General features: G+C 41.6%; 1 pseudogene; it reads right to left on the reverse strand.

Annotated features, from left to right (window-relative positions):
- Positions 1-208: 208 nt before the first annotated feature.
- On the reverse strand, positions 209-15,736 carry LOC103240298 (tyrosine-protein phosphatase non-receptor type 11-like; annotated as a pseudogene).
- Between the last annotated feature and the right edge of the window lie 1,469 nt (positions 15,737-17,205).

Genomic DNA, 17,205 nt, shown 5'->3' on the forward strand with positions numbered 1-17,205 from the left:
GCGCACCATTTAACTGCTTCCTCAATTTAAAGCAAAATTCTATAAAATGTAACGTCGTCTGCATTGTAGAGATGATTTCTTCTTTTCTGAGGAAATGAGTAATTGGGAAGCGGGCATTTATTAAGTTAAAATACAGTGGTATTTAAATGGTTTCAAATTTTGCTTATCAAAAGGTAGTCAACCAAAATGCAAGCCTTCCAAATTCAAATTCTGTCTTCATATAAACTTTCTTGTGTCTGTTCTTGATCTTTTTAGGGAGAGGGTGAAAGCCCACATCTATTTCTGTGCTGAAGTTTTGGCAGGTTTTCTCATGTGAAACTTTTCTGTTGCATCAGGCCCATGTTTTCATAGACTCCAGCATTGTCTTCTCTCATTTCTGCACAGGGTGGCGCTGGAGTGCAAGGCGGGAGGGGGCTCTGAGCTCCACTTGTCTGTGGTCCACTAGAGAATACTTAATATTTGTATATTCGTGCCCTTTCCTCTTGCTTTTCTGCTCTTCTTCAATCCTGTGCTGTCGTGTTTCAATATAATGCTGCACTGCCATATAGATAAATGGGTACTGTGCTTCTGTCTGGGCCATCCCTGGCCTCTGAGACTGTACCATGTGGATGGTTTTGGGAACGTCAATGTTGCTAGTCAACACCTTTCTCTCTGGTGATTTCAATAAGACTATTAATCACAGTGAACGTCCCTGTATGGCCAGTTCCAGCACTGCAGTGGACCACAACCGGCCCTGCATCCATGATGCTCTCCTGCTTATGGTGCACCTCCTCCAGGAAGTCCAGCATGCCCCCGGGGTCGCCGAGCACTCTGTGGTCCGGCCAAGTCCAAAAGCAGTATTGCCACACCATTCTCTCCATATTCCCCTGGAGTAGAGCTTGTCCAACCTTCGAAAATTTAAGTTCTCTTAGCATATAGTCATGAGCGGCACTTTCTTTGACGTTCCTAACACGCATGACCCCATATTCTTGTAGAGTATACTCATCAGACCGGTATTTGACACATTTAGTCTTTCTTCTCTCCATTTCTTTCATTGTCATGACAATCACTTGGGAGTTTGCTTGGAAATCCAGCAAAAGTCGTTCACCGTGTTTTGCAGGCAACCTTGTGTGGCAATGCAACTCTCTCTGGGCTTTGAATTTTTGCACTTGGTTTCAAATTCAGGCACGATGATATTTGCATTGATGTAACCTGAAATAGGCTCATTGGGATCACCGTCACGTAGAACAACCCTGGCATGATCAAAGGGCAGGATGTTTTTATACCAATTTAATTTTTGTTTTCTTGCCTTTGACCCTCTTTTCGGCTGTAGAGAAGTTTGCACTCCTGTTGTTGTAGGGTCTCAAATTCTTCCCAAAAGCCTTGTTGGACTTTATCTGTGGTCTCAGCTAATGTGCTTAGTTCTCAAACTCTGCTTTCTGTTTCAGCAACATTTATACAAGTCATGTTAAGGGGCTGCTTGAGTCATAGGACTGTACCCAGTGTTTCCAGCATAGGATTCTTCTTGTAACGTTTCACAAGATCCGTCAAAGAATCAAACCGTTCTCCTCCACCAACGTCGTATTTCAGTTCCTGACAGCGAATCGTGACATGGGACACTTTAGACTTGCCGTCGTCGCTCTCCCTTTTGTCATCACCGGTGCGCACAGAGAGAACAAAATCTCCAGGGTGGCTCTGGCTCTCTCGTATAAGAAAGCTACCATGTTTTCCTTTTTCAGTTAATAATTTCTCTGCTTCTTTCCCAAACAGGTGTCCGGGAAACCATCTTTCAGAGGTAGGATCTGCATAGTTCAGAGGACATTTAAGCTCAATAATATCTCCATTCTTCTCTTTTAATTGCCTGTGATGTTCCATGTAATACTGGACCAACTTAGCCAAAGTTGCAAACTTCTTCCCTCTGTACGGGTCCTAGTAATCACAGTGTTCTCAATCTTGATGTGGGTGACAGCTCCATTTCTTCTAACAGAACATGTGAAGTCTCCAGGGTTACTTTTACTAGGATTTGCCCAAATACTGCCATCAACTCCTCTTGTTAACAATAGGTTTTTCTGCCTCCACACCACTGATATTTGGGGGAAACCATTGTCTCCAAGTCTCAGTTTCGTCCATTCTTTTCTTTCTGTAAGATAAAGACAGTAGGCTGGGTGCAGGGGTGCATGCCCGTAATCCCAACACTTTGGGAGCCTGCAGCAGGAGGATCGCTTGAATTCAGGAGTTAGAGGCCAGCCTGGGCAAAAAAATGAGACTTCATTTCTACAAAAAAAACAAAAAACTAACCAGGAGTGGAGGCTGCGGCGGGAGGATCACTTGAGCCCCCGAAGTCAAGGCTGCAATGAGTCATGATCACGCACTGCACTCCAGCCTCCTTTATTTTTATTTTTAATGAACAGGGATCTTTTAAAAATGGAAGCGGTTGGTCTTTGATGTCTGATTTCCTTTACTAATAAATAAACCCAGAGAACTATTTGCAATGGTGTAGCATTTAGAATCAACAGGCTTCAAAACAGAGAGGGTCTATTCCGTTTTGTTTTGAAGCCACCCTTTGCACAAAACATATGGTAATCTCGGGCAGCCCATGAAGCAATCGGCAAGATCTGAAGGATGAGAACAGTGTGTTCTTTGAAATCCCTCTGACAAGCAGACAGTCCCTCCTTCCCTCAAACCATCCTCAAAGGGAAGTGTGTTGGCTTGGGCAGTAATGAGACGGTGTGGGAATTCCCCTGTCCCCTTGGTTCACTTTACAGACAAACTTCATTAGGGTTAAAGATGGGTCATTCCCATCCACAGATTCCTTCACTTGAAATCAAGACTTCTTGGGAAATACGAATTTGGAGAATAGGTGAACGTGAACTATAGTTCCCCCAAAATAAATTTTTAAAAAATCAGGTGGTGTTAAAAATTGCTGTTTTATGACATTACCAATAGATGGCAGCACGGGATTCATCTTCGCCCATAAGCAGCTTCACCCCTGCTTTTCCTGGCGAACATTCACTGACAAACTCGGCCTCAGTCCCTTTGACGCTCTTGGTGTCATCAGAGAACAATTTGAGGTGTGCAAGAAAATCTTTGGGTTACCCCCCCACACACACTTCTCTAGGTGACCTCAAACCGCAATCACCAATCCACTGTGGTACTGTGACCTGGAAAAACAGCAAGGAAACTAAAAACAAAACAAAACAAAACAAAAACCCATCCTGTGAGCTCTTCAAGGGAGAACAAGATCATGGCACACAGGCAATTAGCAAACTAAGTTGAAGATGAGTTCTGTTCAGAAGAGTCAAAAACCAAAGAAAACAATTTTTGTGAATTGCATTTTTAAGATCACTGCATCCAAACACCGGAGCGTCAACATAAAGACTCCTAAGTGATGTGTTCTGACTTGACCCCTGCAGTTCCTTCAAGTTCCAAAAACCTCTGATCTGTGAATAGAAGAGTTTTAGCAGATAAATTTCCAAGAGAATAAAACTATTTCTAGACACTAGTCTAGTACCTACATGTATTAAAACACAAAAATAAACAAACAAAAAGACCTTTATGCTAATCAAAATATTTTTTAACAGAAAGGAAACCAAAACCTATTGGACCCAGCCCACAAGAGCTGTTTTTCTTCCAATGCACATAGCAATAGATTCATGTTTTGGAAACCAATTATGTTTCTACACCCACTGTAGAAAGAATAGAATAGAATAGAATAGAATAGAATAGAATAGAATAGAATGGAATAGAATAGAATAGAATAGAATAGAATAGAATAGAATAGAATAGAATAGAATAGAACTGAATAGATCAGAATGATCACAGTCTGCAGGGTTGTAAGGTAAAATTTCTTGCTCTACGTACGTCATGGGCCAAAGAAAACTTGCAAAGCTCTGCCATGGAGAACAGCATCTGTCTTCAACCTTTGTATCTTCCACAGCCCAACACCAATAAGCTCCTCACCATCAAAACATCTAACTGGGCAAATAGAATTTTTGGTGGGTTTGAGTGGCACCAAGCATCAAGCTGCATTAATACTCTTCCCAATCACTGACATACAAATATGGAGAATTTGGTTATTTATCACCGTTTTCTGCATATCCATACTATTCCAAGACAATCCCAATTTCTGGCTTTTTGTTCTGGTCTTCCATAAGCAAAATCATACTGATGATGTCATATATCCTGCGTTTTAGTTTGGAAAATATAGTCCCTGATTAAATCAATGGGCATGGGATAAAAACTTCAATGTCTAAACAGGCTGAGTAGGTAGAATCAATGAGTGAAGCAAGCCAGAAATAACAAATGACTAAAACGTAGATTTTATAGGAGATGTATACATCTTTTAAAAGTTAATAATAACATTAAAAAAGGAAAATGACATCGTGCTGGCCAGAAGAAATTAGGTCTTCTATGGACTGAATTTTATCCCTTCAAAATTCATATATTGAAGTCCTAGCTCCCAATGTGACTATATTTGGAGACAGGTCTTTAGGAGGTAGTTAAGGTTAAATGAGGACATAAGGGTGGGGCCCTAATCCTGTATGATTGGTGGCCTTATGACCTTATTAGAGAAGGAAGAGATCTCTCTCTCTCTCTGTGAACATGCACCAAGGAAAGGCATGTGACCACACTGCAAGACGACAAATGTGTACAAGCCAGAAAGACAGCCCTCACCAGGGAACCAAATTAGCCAGCACCTTGATTTTTGAGTTCCCAGCCTCCAGAACTGTGAGAAATAGATTTCTGTTGTTTAAGTCACCCAGGCTTCGATCTTTTGTTACAGCAGCCTGAGCAGACTAATATGAAGCCTTAGGCCTGAATATGCCCAGGGCCCTCCAGAGGGCAACTTCAGGTTGAATGAAGCCCTGCAGATTGAACAAAGCACAAACTCATTGGGGTAACTACCTGACGTCATTTAAGTATCAATTCTCATCAGGGCTCTGAAGTCCCTGGGCAACCTCTAACAGGATATTCATTCATTAAACAAATATTTCAAGGGTACAAGATTGAAACTAGTTTGACTGTGAGTCAAGTGGGCCAAAGAACAGCTATTTGGAGAGCATAGAAAGAAAATGTGAGCAATTCCAGAAGAATGAGTGATCTCCAGAGTTTCAGGATGAGCATCTAAGCACTCCCATACCCATGGGCCTGGGAAGAGATTGGCATCAGCAGGGCGGGGATCATAGCATGGGCTTTCAATTTCATCTTCTCATCCTGCTCCAAGTCATTTTCTCTCCTGTTCTAGTAAAATTCAATTGTTACTTGATTTAAGCCTCATGGTTTTCAGAATTTCTTTCATTTTTTTCAATAATTATATTTTTAAATACACATCTAGGTACATTAGGGAAGAAAAGAAATGAAAATTCTTGTGTTCTTGGCACTTTTTGTTAGGTAGATAATAAACAAAGTAAGTAAAAAATGTGAGATGGCAGAAAGCCATAACATGCATTGGTAATATTGTTTGAGAATATTAAATTCTGCTAAATAAGAAAGCAACTGAAATAAGTGAAACTCATGTTTAAGTATAGGAAAATCAGTTAGCAGCATGAGAAACAGGTTAGAAAGATCAAGTGGAGCATCCATACACACACAGGGACAGGAAGGAAGGGCAGCGCCAGGATACCTGGGATTCATAACACTGTAATATATGTGAGACACTCGATATTCATGAGTTCTTTATTTGGCTACGCATTTGTGAAATTTATTCTGACTTTGAGTGACCTTTGCCCCCCAAAACCAAATAGAATCTTGGCTGCTCAGCAGGTTAATTGGCAAGCACCAGCCACACCCATGTGCTGGAACCTCATACTGTTTCCATCTGCTGAGACTCCATGGTCAAAAGTTTAATGCTGAGCCGGGCACCGTGGCTCATGCCTGTAATCCCAGCACTTTGGGAGGCCGAGGTGGGCAGATCACCTGAGGTCAGGAGCTCGAGACCAGCCTGGCCAACATGGTGAAACCCTGTCTCTACTAAAAATACAAAAATTAGCTGGGCATGGTGGTGGGCACCTGTAATCCCAGGTACTTGGGAAGCTGAGGCAGGAGAATCACTTGAACTTGGGAGGAGGAGTTTGCAGTGAGCTGAGATCGCACCGGGACAGAGTAAGACTCCATCTCAAAAAAAAAAAAAAAAAGTAAGCTGAGTGCTGGTCCTAGTGACTGCCAGGAAAGGCTGGTGTGGTACAGAAAGAAATAGACATCTGAACATCTTCCTGGTTAGAGTTTTTACCCATTTGTGTGCCGTGTGAGGCATGTTAACTCGCCCCCACTTCTCCAGCATGAATTTTGAGTTAATTTAATAAACCATATGATCCCATCACTTTCATTTGATCTGTGATCCCTTCTGGGAGAGTTTGCCTAGTTGTAGACTCAGAGGCTGCCATTGATTGCAATGAAATAATTTCCCACATGGCAGTGATTTAAAAAAGAAAAAGTATTACAGCATCCAAAATAAAGCATGGAAAGGGGATAGATGGGTTTCCATTTTAAATACAATGCTCAGGGAAGGTCTGATTGAGAAGGTTCCATTTCAGCAAAGACGTGAAGGAGGTGTGGAAGAAAGATATGCAGCTATCTTGAGGAAGATCATTCCAGACATAGGGAACCACAAATGCAGAGGTTCTCAGCCATGAGTTTACCTGGGCAGCTCCAGCAACAGGAAGGAGGCCAGTGTGGCCACGTGGAGTGAGCAGGGTGGCAGGAACTAAGTTTGAAGTCACATGGGACCTGTTCCTACAGGCCCTATAGGTCGTTGGAGTAACTTTGGCTTTTACTCTAAAATGGTTTTCCACTGGACAGGAAAGTGGTCAAATTTATATTTTTATGTGATCAGTCTGGCTGCTGTATACCAGAAGGGAATAGAGAAAGATTGTGGAGGTCAATTATGAGACTACAGCAATGATCCAGACAAAGATGACCGTGACTCAGATCAAAATGGTAGCAGTAAACATAGTAAGAAGTGATGAGACTCTGGATATGTTCTGAAAATGAAGCCAATGGGATTTGCTATTGGATTGGATGTAGGGGGAAACAAAGGGAGGAGTCAGTGATGAATCCCAGGATTTGGGCGTTAGCAGCTGGAAAGATGGAGATGCCACAAATGCAGGAGGGAGAAATATGGGAGAAGTTAGTATCATTTTACAGAAGAAGGAACTGAAATGTAAATAACTTATCCATACTCACATAGGAAATGAATTATTCAAGCCAAGAATCAATCCAAGTCAAGCCATTTCCAAACTCATGTGTGTGTTTTCTGTCTCTCAAGTCCCTGAGAAGAGTATCCAGGGAGTAATGGGAGTTGAGTAGATGGAGCAGTTAATTCTGCCAGCCATGGGGCTCAAAGGTTTCACAGAGGAAAACATGCAGCTTGGCCTTAAGGGGTCTGGACCAGGTCTAGGAGAAGGGCAGGTATTCCAGACAGAAAGGAGCATGGATAGAACTGAACAATAAATAGTGTAGGGAAAATTCAGAGGTTTGAAGTGTCACTTTATAATTCTGTAAAGTTGTCTTATTTATGTGAAGATGGGGTCATATTGCAGCAACTTTTCAATATGTATTCAGTGGGTAGCTAACCCAATTACTGCTAGATGTGGGAATACAATGTTTTCACTGTGTGTTTATTATTATGCAAATAAGCATGCACAAAGACGAGGTCTGCATTGCCCCTCTGTTGAGGAGGAGGCATTGCCCAGATGCTGTGGACAATGCACCAGAGTGATGCAATGAGGCTGGTGCAGGGACAGTAGAAAGAAGCTGGAAGGTGAAATGGGCAAAGGCTTCTGCCTGGTGAAGAGTCCCTGGCACTGCCATGCACAGGAAGCAAATAGAGAGGATGAAATCCCTTCTCCCTCCTTCTGCCTTCCACTCTCTCCTCAGCATCCTTTGGGGGCAGAACCCAACAGGCAGCCGACATGGACATGGAGATAACAGGGATGTCAGAGTCCAGCCCAGCATCAGAAAATTGAGTATAAACAGCTTAGTCTGGAGCTGAGAGACACTAGGGTATCAACCACTAAAGCAGTAAAATAGGTATAATAATGCCTGCCTTAAAGGACAGATTAGATTATATGTATAAAAATGCAATGTGCTTTGTATTGAAAATAACATTATTGACAAAGGCTATGGAAGGTTAATTGGGCTGGTTGTAAAGGATCGAACTGATATATAGGATGTTGACATTCTGCTTTTTAGCCACTAACTTGTATATACGTAAGCAAATAAAGTAAAATTAACTTCAACCTTGAGCCTTCGTTTTGGAAAAGTGTCAAACTGCTTTGCTATAGACACTTGTAACCGGGGTGAAAGATGTCCAGTGTCCTGATTCTAATGATTATATTTGTAAGAGCCCCTCCCCCCGATATGTAGGGCAATTTTCCGATTCTGGAAAAATCGCATGTCCTAGCTCTGGGAAAGGAGCTATCTCAGACTTGCTTCAGTTCAACAGGGAGCCTGAAAGAAGCTGTATTATTGGATGAGTTGCACCTATATTATATTGCTGGAACAAGTCAATTGGGAAAAACTACTTTGTCTTGTGTTTGTTGTTTATGGTAGACATTGATGCTTATATTGACTTTTTTTAGAGTAATTTTGCCACATAACTTCTTAAACACGTTATATTTCCATTTCTATTGGTTCGTTTCACAGAAACAAATCCTGTATTAACATGTAGTTGATCCCCAAAACCTTGCCCCTGAATTATGACATTTATCTTTGAGAATTGTTACTTTTGTTTTCCAAAGGGACCTTCACTTTGTATTTCATGAAATTCCATGTGTTACAGATTATATTGACTTACTAATTCTACAAATAATAACTGAGGGCTTACCATGTGCCTGATCCAATGCTAAGCAATCAACCAAAAAGTGATTATCCTTGCCTTCATGGAAGTTATAATCTATTGAGAAAGAGATTATATATAAACACAAGAGATAAATATATAAACACACAAACACAAAGGTTCTGTATGAGGAAGGACTCTATGAACTGGGATGAAGAGCATAGGAACTGAATTTAGCATATAAGTTTAGAAAGGTCTACCAAAAAAAAATAATGGAATTATGACCTATAGGACATGTCAAGCCCATGATGGGTAGGTGGATGTCTTGGCAGAATTGAAGGTAGAGGAGAAGACTACAAAATGGTCAGTCAGTATGGCTGAGATGCAGTGAGAGGCCTCGGTGAGGCTAGAGAACAGCCAGACCCTCCCTGCATGCATTTTATTCTAAGGTCAACAGGAAGCCTTGGGGGACTTAAAAAATGGAGTGACATATTCCACTTTGACTTTTGGGTGGAGAATGGATGATGGTGCATAAGTGGATGGAGGAGTTTAATTAAGAGGATGCTGCAGTGGTCCAAGCAGTAACACCCTGTGTCTGTCTCCAGGGGTGGACATGAGAGAAATTATCATGGCTTGAACTGGGGGAAGAGTGGTAAAGATACATTGAATTAGATTTGAGCTCTATTTTGGAAATCTGATCTTCAAGACTTGGTTATTGATTGCATTTAGAGGAGGATATTCCTGGGTTCCTTGCTTGAGCAATTGAATGGATGGATAAAAGAGTTTCTGGATGAACGGACTTGTGACAAGAGAAAAAATGAAGGAAAGAAAGCCAAAAGGGATGTTAGGCGTGAAAGGCTTTGTACAACCAATCAATATATGCACACACAATCAAAAGAAATGCACTCCCGTATAAAAAGGGCTCATACACAATAATTAGTGGTAACAGACTGACTTGTGGAAGACAGTATATATCCTTTTACTAAAAACTGAAATTTCTATAGCAACAACTTAAAGTAGGGCCACTAGTTTTTCTCTACAAACTTACCTTGGTGAATTCACTGCCATTTAAAATAATTAATGCCTCTTGGCTTTAGAAATGGGAAAAAATCTCTAGGAACAATTATTTAATACAAAATTTCAAGGCATATAAAAAGTAATCCTTTGGTGTCAAGTTGCTCAACGCAAAGTCATAGTTATTACATCTTGGAGAATAAAGAGCCTTTGTTAGAGATGATCTGTGATTTTTGAAGATCATATTGATTCAGAAAATGGTAGAGTCAATATTGGAATCCAGGGGAAAATAAGAGTTGAAATTCTTAAATGAGTCAGGACAGATGATCAGAATCACCTGGAGACAAAACTATCCACTTTCAGGTTTCAGTAATCCCACCTGGCTGTCTATGCTCCCTAGAGTCATTGTAATACTGTTCCATGCTTTAATTTAATTGTTTGGATATGGTCATAGGCTTTGTAATAAACTCTAATTTAAATAGATCAATAAGATCATAATTACAGGTACTTCTTTAATAGTCTTTACTGTAGACTCTGAAATGACAGAGAAAAACTTTCTATGATAACTAACAGCCAAAACAAAAACTAAAACATTCTAATCTGATTTCAAGGATATTTCCCACTGTTAATCATGATAGACCAAACCATTAACTCATAATGGGGTAAGGCTTTAAACATAGAAACTGTCACTCACTGAACTTGACCATAAAATAAGTGGCTTCTAACATTTTATTTTCAATATATCTAGGCTTAACATAGATTACTTGTCACATGAAAATCCCAGCTGATGATGCCTACAGATGAAAATAGGGTGGTGAGAGTTTGGCCTTTGACATAGCAAAGCTCTGTTTATGGAGACACTGCTTAATGGTTCAGAACACAGACTCAGGGCTTAACTATCTGGGTTTGAATTCCAACTGTCCCCTCTTACCACCACCAAATTTCTACCAGTGTGATCCTCACTAAGTTGACATCAATACTCTGCACTTTGGTTTCTTCATCAGCGAAGACAATAATCTACCCAACCCTAGGGTCTTGTATGGTTTAAGTGAGATAATTTTGTCTACAGGGTTTATGACGTGCTCTCTCCATGTAAGTACTAACACTCTGGGTGACTGTGTAAGAGGTGGTGTTTGTATGGGTTTTAGCTCTTCATAAACCAACCACAGGAAGATGTGGTGGCTTGATATGAGCAAATGCTTGTACTGAATTCTTTTTCAAACCATTCCTGGCGTGTATTAGAACCTAACCATAAACAATATGAAAAGACCTGCCTTTCAAAAAATTTGATGTTATTTGGATCCTTTTAATCCTACTATTTTTAACTTAGCTGATGAATGATATTCACATTCGAGATGCTTATCCCATTTAGGTATTATTCAAAGAGCTTGGAAAAGCAATAAATGGTGGCTTATATTTTAAGAAATAATTTTATATTTATCATGACTGTCATATGCAGAGCACTTTGCAAGCCTTATGGAAGAGATGCAAAAATCTTAAAATATGATTGCTTAGGCCGAAGTAGCCTATAGTCTTATCAGAGAGGTGAATATATATTCAGAAGATAAATTGAACCAAGCTGGGTGGTGGCAGTATTAAGTGTAACTAAAATTAAAGTTTTCCAGTCTCAGATGCCAAATTACAATGCTAGAGTTACAGCCTTACAATCACTTTTAAGCCCCATGGATATGCCAGAAACAGAGAATCCTCCTGGGGCCTGAGGCAGTAGGTATGGGCAGGAGAGCAAGTCTTAGAGAAGAGGCTGCTTTTGAATTCCATCCAATGGTGTGGCAGTGGTGAAGAGTCTACCTACTTTGCTGGCCTTGGTAAATAGGATAAATATCAGGGATATTTCTTTAGTACACTCTGATTTTTAGGAGCTTATTATCTCATCAAAGAGATGAGTTGTATGCCTCCCAAAACTGATCATTTCATTCCCTACATAAAGCCCATTAATGTCTTTCAGGACAAAACCACAGTCCTTAGCAAAGCATACAAGATATTGATGACTTGTTCCTGTCAGCAATAGTTAGGGGTGCTTTCATCTGCAAGTAATAGGACATTCAGTCAGCAGTGGCGTCAACCAGTGCTTCTTAAGCTCTAGTAAACCTTCCAATCACCAGGGCTTCTTATTAATATGCACATGCTGATTTAGGAGGTTGGGGTAGGGGCCTGCGATTCTGCATTTCTAACAAGCTCCCAGGTGATGCTGATTCTGCTGGTCTAAGACAAACCTTGTGAATAACAAGAGCTTAAAAAGAGCTTTAAAAGATGGAGTTTTCTGGCTCTCATATAACAAGAAATCTGAAAGTTGTTCTACACTTGATTCAGAAGATCAACACTGTCAGTGCTCTGGGATTGGCAGATCTGGGAGTGGCAAACTATGCCCCACAGGCCAAATCTAGTCCAATGATTGCTTTGGTAAATAAAGTTTTATTGAAACACAATTGTTTATGTATTTCCTATGGCTACTTTTGCACTAAAATGTTGGAGCTGTGACAGAAACCATATCACCCACAAAGCCCAAAATGTTTACCTTCACCTGGCCCTTTATAAAAATAGTTTGCTGACCCCCAGCTTAGACATCATTATTTGCCTCTGATCTGGGCACCTCTCCTCTCTAAACTCAGTGAGGACTCTGTTAATAAGGAAGAGAGGGAGGAGGGAGCCATGTCTGCAACGTGACTCCTCTCACATACTGCCATCCTCTGGTGTAGACTCACCTTGCAGCCATGGCAACCACAGGCAGTTCCCCAAAGGCATCATGCTTCACTGTGGCTTCAGAAAATGCCATGTGGGTTTTGAGGACAATGAGATCAGAACGTTTGCCTTAAACAATATAAAGGCTTAGAGGCTGGGCAGGTAACTATGGGAACGACACAGAGGTGGCCTCAGGTTCCAAGCTAAAGCATTTGGACTTACAAGTCATGGGGGTGGGCAGTGGCAGCCTTGGGGATTTGTAAAGCATAGGGTCAGTTTAGTGTTCTATGCATGTAACTCTGAGAATACTGGGCAGATAGCCTATTTATTAGTCTGTTATGACTGACATGAAATGCCACAGACCAGGTGGCTACAACCACAGAAATTTAATTTATCACTGTTCTGGAGGCTAGAAGTTCAGATCAAGATGCTGGAAAATTCATCCTAATGAGGCCCTCTTGTTGACTTGTAGATGGCCGCCTTTTCCCTGTGTATGAGCAAAGAGAAAGAGTAGTGTCTCATCCTCTTCCTATAAGGACACAAGTCCTATAAAATTAGGGCCCCATCCTTATGATCTCATGGAACCATAATTACCTCCAAAAACACCCTGTCTCCTAACACAGTCACATGGGGTTAGAGCTTAAACATATCAATCTAGGGATGGGCAGGGACATAATTCAGTTCATAATAGCTGCTGGAGGGAGAAATGTATGCAAGGAGACAAGTTGGACCTACCCATGAAATATTAGAGACTGAGAATACAAGGTCTGATCTAGAAAATTGGGTTCTAAGAATGGAAAGGAATGAATGGGTGACAAAACAGAGATTGTTTAAAAAAAATCAGTAGGTCTTGGTAACTAAATGAATTCAAGCAAAGAGTGATTGTGTCTGACAGCTGTGTTTAAAGTCTAGTGAATAGGGAATGGAATCACAATTAACAGAAAAATGAAGACGTGGGGAACAAGAAAATCTTTGGGCTAATGTAATGGTTTGGGATCTATTTAGTCTGAGGTGAGGTTATCCAGGTGTATTTGGAGGACTATTAATTCTTCTTCCCTGAAGTAAATGCTATCTAACACACCTTTTATCAAGAAGATGTGAATATTGAATTGTTTTTAAAAGTCATTGCACCCTTTCCTTGAGACCCATGTAATATTATGTGTAAGAATGAATGTCAGGTTCTTCATTATCTATCCCCAATCCTGCATATTAGGATTTAAGCTAACTTCTCTTATTCTGATCAGTGTGGATGTAGTCATCACCATGACATGCTACACATAGGATCCTCTAAAGAAATAGTGGAGATTCTTTCACACATGCATTCAAGCAATAAATATATAGTAAATATACAGTTCTGGGCACTAGGAATTTTTATTTATTTATTTATTTATTTTGCAGTTGTAAGATTTAATAGAGTGAAAACAGAGCTCTCATACAAAGGGAGGGGACCCAAAGGGGGTAACCATTGCCAGCTTTAATGCCTGGGTTTATATCCCGATCCTTGTCCCTCCTCCTGTGCTCTCACGTGATAGATGACTGGCTATTTCTTTACCTCCTGTTTTTGCCTAGTTAACATTTTAGTGAGCTCTTTTTACTACCTTATTGGTCAGGTGTGAGCTAAGTTGCAAGCCCCGTGTTTGAAGGTGGATGTGATTCCCTTCCCAGTTAGGCTTAGGGATTCTTAGTCAGCCTAGGAAATCCAGCTAGTCCTGTCTCTCAGTCCCCCTCTCAAAAGGAAAACCCAAGTGCTGTTGAGGAGGTTGGCTGATGACCGCTCTAACTGCTTCCTGCTGAATTGGGCCGTAGTAGGGGTCATGCAGTTGAGATTTCCTTGGGAGGGGTTTCTTCAATGTCATCAACATTGGAGCATGGGCTAGCAGGCTGGTCCAGGAGTCCGTGGTAGATCTTAGTCATGGACTGTATCTGGGGCTCCATTTGAAGAATAATTTGTTGTTTACAGCTTTGATTCTGGAAGAGACAAACTTAACAAGGAGGTTAAAGTTACAGGGATTGAAATGTATGGCCTGCAGTGCAGGGGATTATTTCTTTGGCACACTTCACAGGCCCCGAGTGTCTGCTTGATAGTTTTGAAAAGGCCTGGTCCAGTAAATAATGATTTGGCCATCTGATGGGTGCTATCAATTCCTCAGTGAAAGGTCTGGTGAAGGGTTTTAAGTAATTTCCATTGGTTAGCTGCAGGCAAAAGTATTTTTCCTTCTTTGGTGGCTAGCCATCCTGAGGGGAGGAAACTATGTCCTCGTGAGGTTCCCCATTCTATTTCTCCTGCTAAGTACTGGGGCTTGGTTTCCCAGAGGGGATTACCCCATACTAGGGGTCCTTCTATAAGCATTTCTAGTGGAGGGTCCTGCCTTGTGGCTCTTTTGGCTTCAATATCCGCTTGGCGGTTCCCTTCTATTTCCCTTTCCTTTCCTTTCTGATGACCCTGGCAGTGTAAGATTGCCACCTCTTTAGGTTTCTGTATAGCTAATAATAATCTCCTAATGGCTTACTGATGTTTGATAAGTGTTCCCTCGTAAGTTAGGAATTGCCTTTCTCTCCATATTGCTGTATGGGCATGGAGGACTAGGTGAGCATACTTAGAGTCTGTATATATATTTACCCTTTTTCCTTATCCTAATTCTAGTGCCCGAGTGAGGGCTGTTAGTTCTGCCAGCTGAACGCTAATTCCTGGAGCGAGGGGATTACTTTCAAGTATTCCATTATCACTGACCCCGCTTTTTGAAGTCCTTTTTCTACAAAGGAACTTCCATCGTATACAAGTTGAGACCGGGATCAGTCAAGGGAACCTCTAGAAGGTCCCTTTGAGTGGCATAGATTTGAGCAATCACCGTTGACAGTTATGTTCTATCTTTTCTTCATTGTCTGGAAGAAACATGCTGGGTTAAGAGTTGCATAAGTACTGCATAAGTACGCAGTCACAGCACTGGCCCTTCAATTAATAAAGCCTAATATTTAAGTAAAACAGTTGTCTGACAGCCACAAGTCTCCTTTAGTAGTGAGTATGTCGTTTACATCATGAGATGTCCACACAGTAAGATCTCTTTCCTGTATCATTTTAACTGCTTCAGATACTAAGACTGTTACTGCCACCACTACCCATAAACAATGAGGCCAACCCTTTGCCACTACATCAGTTTCCTTACTCGGGTATGCCACGGGTTGCAAGCTGGTCCCTCGGACCTGTGTAAGGACTCCTAGAGCTATTTCGGTTTTCTCTGTGACATATAAAGAAAAGTCTTGCCCCATTGGCAAGCTTAACCCTGCAGCTTGGGTTAGGGTCTTCTTTAGGGCCTGGAAAGACACTTTCGTTTCAGGTGTCTATCTTACTAAGTGGATATTGGCTTTCTGAGTTTCCTTAATTAGTGTATATAATGGTCTGGCTATTTCGCCATGCCTGGGAATCCATATTGGGCAGAGACCTGTTATGCCAAGGAACCCTCTTAGTTGCTTTACGGTTTTGGGATGAGGATAAGCCAGTATAGGCTGGATACATTCCTCACTGAGGGCCCTGGTGACTTTGGATAATTTTAGCCCTAAGTATTCAACCTGCTGTAAGCAGAGCTGAGCCTTTGGTTTGGAAACCTTGTAGCCACAACTGGCGAGGAAGTTTAAAAGCGCTTGGGTGGCTTGATGGCACAAGGTTTCTGAATGGGCGGCTAGAAGTAAATTATCCACGTACTGAAGGACAAGACTGTCCTGTATGAGAACTGGCTCAAGTCTTGGGCTAATGCCTGGCCAAATATATGGGAGCTATCCCTGAAAGCTTGGGGTAAAATAGTCCAGGTGAGTTGAGACGTTGAGTTCGAAGGATCTGCAAAAGCAAACAAGAATTAAGAGTCGGGATGTACAGGGATGCAGAAAAAGGCATCCTTAAGGTCCAGGACTGTAAACCACTCTGCTTCCTCTGGTATTTGGGAAAGCAGAGTGTAAGGGTTAGGTACAGCTGGGTATAGAGGGACAATGGCCTCACTGATAATCCTGAGATCTTGCACTAACCTCCACTGTCTGTTGGGTTTCTGTATTCCTAAAATTGGAATATTGCAGGGGCTATTGCATGGTTTTACTAGGCCTTGGGCTTTTAGGTCCTTGACAATCTTTTGGAGTCATTGTTGAGCCTCGAGTCTAAGGGGGCATTGCTTTGGTAGGGTAAGGAGGTGGAATCCTTTAGTTTCACTTGAACAGGACAGGCATTCTTTGCTCATCCATATTGTCCTTCTGTTGCCCAGACTTCAGGATTAATTTCTTCCTCAAGCAGGGGACAACAAACAGGTGTTCTTTCTCCTATGTTCAGGTGTATAATGGCCCCTGCTTTTGCTAGAAAGTCTCTCCCTAACAAGGGAGTGGGGCTTTCAGGCATAATTAGAAAAGCATGTGAAAAGAGTAAATTTCCCCAGTCACAACTTAGTGGCTGGGAGAAGTATCTAGTGACTGGCCGTCCTAGGACCCCTTGGATAGAGACAGATCTGATGGACAGTTGTCTGGGACAGGAGAGTAAGACTGAGAAGGCCACGCCAGTGTCCAGGAGAAAGTTAACCTCCTGGTCCTCAATGGTCAAGGATACCCAGGGCTCTGTGAAGGTGATGGGCTGGCATTTGCCCCGGGCACCCTCAGTCCTGCTGCTGGATCATCTGGTTAGGTGGCTTCTGACTCAGAGGACCTTTGTCCCCTGGGGCAGTGGGCCTTACAGTGATTGCCTTGACATAAGGGGCATGGAG

The sequence above is a fragment of the Chlorocebus sabaeus genome, chromosome 13, assembly GCF_047675955.1.
Source record: "Chlorocebus sabaeus isolate Y175 chromosome 13, mChlSab1.0.hap1, whole genome shotgun sequence".
Lineage (NCBI taxonomy): Eukaryota > Metazoa > Chordata > Mammalia > Primates > Cercopithecidae > Chlorocebus > Chlorocebus sabaeus.